The sequence below is a fragment of the Corvus brachyrhynchos genome, unplaced genomic scaffold, assembly GCF_000691975.1.
Source record: "Corvus brachyrhynchos isolate BGI_N302 unplaced genomic scaffold, ASM69197v1 scaffold105, whole genome shotgun sequence".
In the NCBI taxonomy this organism is placed as follows: Eukaryota; Metazoa; Chordata; class Aves; order Passeriformes; family Corvidae; genus Corvus; species Corvus brachyrhynchos.
Window position 1 is genome coordinate 3,918,795 of NW_008238452.1, and position 6,702 is coordinate 3,925,496.

The following is a 6,702-nucleotide window of genomic DNA, read 5'->3' on the forward strand; positions in this document are numbered from 1 at the left end:
TAATCCATGGAGGAAAAAACCCTCTTGTGCCTGGCAATGATCAGGGTGGGAAAAGTAGAATGCTAACAAATGCTATTTAAAACTGTGTTTGAATATTTCCTCAAGGCAAAGGTTGCAGTTTAGACAGTGGTAGGCCCTCCAGCCTTGATCTTTGTGGGTCCTTTCCAACTCAGAATATTGTGTATCTGTTTGATTGTGTATGACAGTAAGCAAGAGAAAGTTTATGGAATTTTGTCCTATCCACAATGATGCCCAAAGCCTCATGTTTGCATGGCTTTGTTCATGCATAAACCTTTGAGTGGCCTGCTCACCCTTTAAAGTTTAAAAATTAAGAAATGGAGCATTTTACTCTAGAGTGTCTGTGTCTGGGTGTGTGTTTGCAATGAGCAATTAAAACACACTTTACTTATGTGCTGGCAGTTTAGGCAGATTTGTCCTAGTTCAGGTATGAGAATGTGTGTAGAAACCAGGAAAATGGCTTTAGAGGTCTTGAGCTAAGTGCTAAAAATATTTCTTGTGTTTTAGACTACTAAACATCCAGTGTGGTGGATTATATGGAAAGTTATGGACAAAGAATGGAATTAAGTTCCAGACAAATCATTAAAGCTCTGTAGGACACAAGTGCCTCCTGATAAAACTGTTGGGTTATCTGGGTATGATGTGGCTCCATGCAGTATGCAATCAAAGCAGTCTGTTAGTCAGGGTTTTGATAAAGTCGTTTGGAAGGTTGAGATCAACATGTTTTAGAAGCTTAATGAAAGGCTGAAAAGAAGTTGATGTAGGCTTTGGTGTTGTCTCCAGGCTTACTTCCTCATAATCTAACCAGATTTTTGTGAGCCTGGTTTTGCTGTTCCTTATGGGAGCCAAGGCATGTGCTGTGTCGGGTGAGAACAGCCACATGGAGGTGGGAGGGTGCTTCTTATCCTGTCACCTTCAGAATAATTTATGGATTCTTTTCTTCTTCATGAGTCAATAGGTAAACCAAGGAGGCAGTTCTCAGTGACACAGGGCTTTTGGCAAAGTAGAGTGAGGAAGAACAAAAGCAGTGCAAACTCAGTAGCTTGTGACTTGAAACCTGGGCTCAGCTATCAGTCCCCAGCAGTGACCTTGGGGACACCACTGAGCCTGAGCTTGCCTTTATTCTCCATTTGAAAATGAAGATGATGCTGTTCCTGTATCCCAGGACTCTTGTGTGGGTTCTAATGGGAGGCCCCTTGGTGAGAAAGAGATCTTGTTACAGGACCTCACTTAGAAGTGTTTTAGGAAACAGTAAATGCAAAGCCCACACTTTTTTAGTGATCTTATTCCAATTCATTTCAGCTACACTTCTTATTTCTCCTCTTCTACAAAGAGGGAAACAACCACTTATGGATGATTTTTATTTTCTTGCCTCAGATGTTTTGAATTTCCATTAAGCTAACAGAACTCAATTGTTTTTCTCTCTGCTCCTCTCTCCTAAGTAGAACTAATGGCCTAATGGTTAAGGGAAATACCTTTCTGAACTTGTATTGGTTGCTCTGGGTGGTTACTTAGTGCTGTCCCAAAGGTTTGCAATGGCTCTTAAGTTCTTCACACAGTGCTTCAAGTTCCTGGATGGGGGACAAGACAAGTGTTTGCTATTATTGATGGGCTGTGCCCTCATACACCATCTCTGCGTGGAAGTGTAGAGTACAAAGCCAAGTGATATGCTCAAGGTAAGCTGTAGTGCAGAACATCTGAATTGCAGGAATATAGCCTGAGCACCTGACCCCTTTTCCCTCTCCTTTCCCCAGAGGAGGAGTCCATATCCCTAGTCATTAGGGGTAGAAATTGTTTTCCTCAGGAAGAATTAGCCTGGAAATCAAGCCCTGCCTTAGTATAGTGCTGCAGAGCTGTTCTAGTAACCAAGAGTAGCATCAGGGGCCTGAGACAAGGACTAGAATGTGGCTCAAGTGATTTATCTTTGCTTGAATCGAGATTATAGCCTTCATGGCATCCTTGCGATGTGTCTTACTCTGAAGACAATCTCAAAGAAACCTGCACCTCCTCTGAGTAAATGAAAATAACATAGTTTTCCAGTAAGATGAATTCAGCTGCCTGCTGCTGTGATTGGTATGAATGCCTGTACCTCCCATTAACCTTTTCACATTGTACTGGTGTCCCCAGAGAAATCAAGAATCTGACAGAGTGCTGCTCTATAATGGGTTGTGGATTAGAAGTAATGAATCACTTACAGGAAGTTGTCTTTGCTGGAATACAAGACAACATTTAGTCTCCAAAGCAACTCTCAAAGTGCTTTAAGAAACAACAAAATCTTCTACTTTGTACTCTTAGCCTGTCCTTCATCAGCCCCCTGATGCCAGCACACGCAGCAGAGAAGGAATTTTATAAACTTTCTGTCAGTGTTAAACTCTGAAGTTTTTTCCCTGCCTGTATTGTCCCTGACTTTAATGGTGTTACTGCTTAGTGTTTGCCTCACCTCACATCTTCCACCCACAAGCTGATGGAGTGCAGCACAAAGCTCTGGCCATTTGTGCTGAGCTATCCTCCTGTAGGAGCTCAGGGAAATGAGGCACTGAGAAATTTCTATCCTCTGGCACCGAGTCTGGAATAAAACAGATTTCTTCTCTGTCAGTGTTAATCAAAGCATGAACTTGAAACTGCTCTATTTTTCCTGCCCTCACCTTTGCTTCTGACTGTGGTTCATCAAGGAGTTTGGACTGTTTCACTTCCAAAGAGACATTAAAGTGTGGAAAAGCATTAAGGGTTGATCTTTCATTATAATTCCATAAGGAAATGGTCTGCTCCATGAAATTTCCCAAGCTTGAAAATCTCCCTTGGTAAGCCTATTGCCCTTCAGTGCCTCTACAATAGGCTTTTAAAATATTTTGCAATGGGATTTTACTTTTAGGAGGATATATTTTAACTAGGACAATAACAGGCCTCGGCCCTTCTATCTCATGTGAGAAGTGCTCTAATGTGATTCCTGTGCTCCAACTCTGTTTGATAAATTGAAAGACCTTTCCATTTTCAGCAGCTGCTGGATACATAGCAGAGTAAACTTGGCTTCAAGGAGGGCCTTGCTCTTTTATTCTCTTCTGTGATGCATTTAAAGGTAGTTACGTAGGGTCAGATAACAGCTCATGAATAGCATTGGTAGCAAAATGAGGCATGATGCTTTTGGGCAGGAGGTAAGGACCTGCCGGAAGGCTGCCTTGATACAGCAAACCATCCATCTTTCTATTTATTTATTTTTTAAAAACTCCTCAAGGCAGCTGCAAGGGGCTGTGCTTCTGAAATTAACTGCTTTTGTGCTAACTCTTCATCCCCCAGACTTTTCCCATTGTTTCTGGAAAAACACACAGATATGTTTTAGTGCTGCAACCAGACTTTGAAAACATTTTCCAGGCCCTTGTTAGAAACCCCATATCAAGCTAATTATTTCACATATCTGATGATTCCTGAATGCCCTCTTGGCCTTCCTGTGCAGCTACAACCCCAGAATTTCACTCTATGTGGACAAGACTTGTGCCTTGAAGTGGATTGGGAACTGACAGGGCCCTGCTTCCAAAGTTGCAATGTGTGCCAGAGCTAAATTAAGGCACTGCCACTCTTTTTCTGATACTTTATTGCTGTTTTTCATTCCAGGTGTTTGCAGCTCTGTGTTAAGGAAGAATTGGAAGTGCACCGTGCCAGCAGCAGCCCTGGGAAGCAGACTCTTACATCCTGGTATGATTTTAGTAGTGACTGAAGATGCAAAGGGCAGGGAGGGGCTTGGAAGGTGAAAAGATTGCTATGACCTCATGTAGTTTAACTTGCGTGAAAATTTGTCTTCATTTTTAAAAAAATGAGAAAAAATTATACTAAATCTAGGAGACTTATTTGTGACTTGAGTGAGCACTATTGACTGTTAGAGCTGCTGTCAGGTGAAATACTTGCTCGTGGTGACCATGAAGATCCTGCATCTGGTGCTTGTGAGTCACCATCTCCAACTCTTTTAGCCTTATTTGAATTGTTTCTCCTGAAGGCAGTCAGTGCAAAATGCACTTCTCTCCAGGTATATGTTCATGTCTTCAGGTCCATCCTGGATTTGCTAACAGAGCTGCTCCTGCCTCTTCCCTTTGCGTTCAAATCGATGCAAAGGCTGAAATTCGGTGATAATCAGATTTATTTCCTTTTCAAACATCTGCTCTTGCCACATGGTCTGGTGAGTCTTTCCCATGGTTTTACTCTAACATTTCCCCCTGCTCCCCCAGGCCTCTTTGCTTTATGAAGTTATGTAAATATTCCCTTGCTTAAACACACATTGATAACATTTTTGATTGATTGGAGTAGGTTTAACCCTCAATGTCATTTGTTGGCAAGAAGACCCTTCTCTGTTTAACCTTTTCCTGCCTTTGCAATTCATCTGGATCATGCATTTCAGACCCCTTCCAGAGCAGGAAAATATTCTGTGTTCTCATTCCCAAGATTCTTTTCCTTTTCCTTCACTGATTAGAAATCCAGAGGTTGCCTCCCAATGACTGAATGTTACCTCATGTTTGTTAGAGAATAGAATAATGAGCTGGTTGAAGGTAGAAGAGTGGAAAACCATTCCAAATATTTTGGTTTTGAATAGAATAGACTTCTACCACTGGAAATGAGAAGCAAAGTGTTCACAGAGACACTGCAGAACAAAAAGCATGTGCTAATTTGATTCCAAATCCACAGCCCCCAACAAAAAGTTTAAAGGGGAAAATGGAATTCCATACATCTGTTGGATCATTTCCTTAAGAGTTGCTATGCAGTCGTAAGGATACTAAATAAGGCATAGGAAACAAAAATCCTATAATCCAGAAAAATCCATTCTCCTAAATTGGAAAGTAAAAAGCCAAGCTTTCCCCTCTTGCCTCTAATTGTGCTATTATATGCATGACACGCTTGGAACAGATTCTTTAGGATAGCAGAAATTGTGTGTCACTGTGCCTGGTTTAAACTATACTCAGCATTGCAGGGAGCCCAGGATTCAAACCTTGGATTGCAGTGCTGGGAGCTGGGATGGGCTTGCTGGAGCAAGGAGAGGGAGGTAGTGCAGATGCATTCCAGGTGGTCCCATGCTAACTGCTAAATAATTTGTTGGACAAACAGACACCTTTTCCCAAATTACACAAGGGTTTGTTTTATTTGTGAAGTTTAATAGATATTTTTTAGATGTCAGGACAAGTAACTTACTGACCTTTGTGTATTTACTGTAGCAGATAGTCTATTAACATATTTCAAAGTGATGACGATTACAGATTTACTGGTTTCTAGAGTCTCATTAATTGTTCACATGATACTGATACAGCTTTTTTAAAATTTCCACATCACCCAATAGTTTTTTCTTTATCACACATCTGATTCACTGTTGAGGTTTGACTTCCATTTGGCATTAGATGAGCTTTTACTGCTGTGTTCATGTGCCTCATTATGATCGACAGAATCTTGGAGTGTGTTAAACAGGGTGGCTTTGGCTGCCACTGCATTTCCTTATGTCTGCGCTCTCTACATGGTAAAGCTTGAAACATGATCCAATGTGGCGTGTGTCTGCCCTGGATATGATGTGTAAGGAGAAAAAGACTTAATTTTGCAGAAAGGGGTGGATGTGTCTAAGCAAGATTGTGCTTAAAGTAATGTTCAAATAAGTGATATTTGAATATCAACTGCTCTTTTTTAAAAAAACTATTTCGTGATCTGTAATGTTTTAATATTATTATTCTAAATCTCATCCATATGTGCTTTTCCACATGCATGCTGAGCAGCTCTCTATTCCCTTCATGCATCTTTGGGCATATGTGGAATGCCGCTTCAATGGATTAGATTCAAATGAGGCTTTAATAAGTAAATAAGGACATTTTGGCAAATCGTTTGGTCCTCGGTCCTGCAGAGGAAGCCAGATGGGTGGATCCCATGTTTTTGCTGAACTGTATGTGCACTGCTGGGGCAACAAGAAATGCTGGACCAAATATTTAAATTTACATCATGATCTATGTTTCTCTTGCTGTTTGTGAAGTAAAGGCAGCTTACTTTCAGACAGAAGTGACTATTTCACGTTCAAATGCTTACACAGCGGGATTATGTTCATGTTTTATTTTGGCAGAGACAGTGAATTCCATTCGCATTGCAATTACTTTTCCTCCTTTTGTCTGACTCAAGGCTGTGTGGCTGAGGGAGTGAGTCTGTCTGCAGCTTAGATGGAGCAGCTCCTTGAGGAGCCATGCAGACTGCATCCTCCTTGCTCTCCCAAACTAGATATGTCTTCTCTATTCCTGGGGCAGGGAAATGGTCCTTCTGGAAGATGTGAAGTGAGAAGCGTCATTGCCTGAAATGCTTGTAATTTCTGATAGTCCAGAACTTATAGCCCTTACATTCTGTTCAGCACTGTGCTTGTTGTGCTCACCTGGCTTACTTGGAAGCCAACCTAGGTCAGCTAATGAAATGCCTGCTTTTTACCGAATTCAGTTCAGACTTGCCCTTTAGCGCTGGGATAGGATCCCCTCCAGATACACGGGAACTGATTTTATATAGACTTCATGGGGAGAGGACTTGAGCACCTGCTGGAGGCTGTCTATCGGCAAATGTAGTTTTTCTTTTAAAAGGTTTACGATTGCTAAGAAGCACCAATGCCACCCTTCCAGGGCATCCTCGCAGGGACGGAGACGACAGCCGGGACGCAGCCGGCAGTGCCCGGCCTGCAGGCGGGCC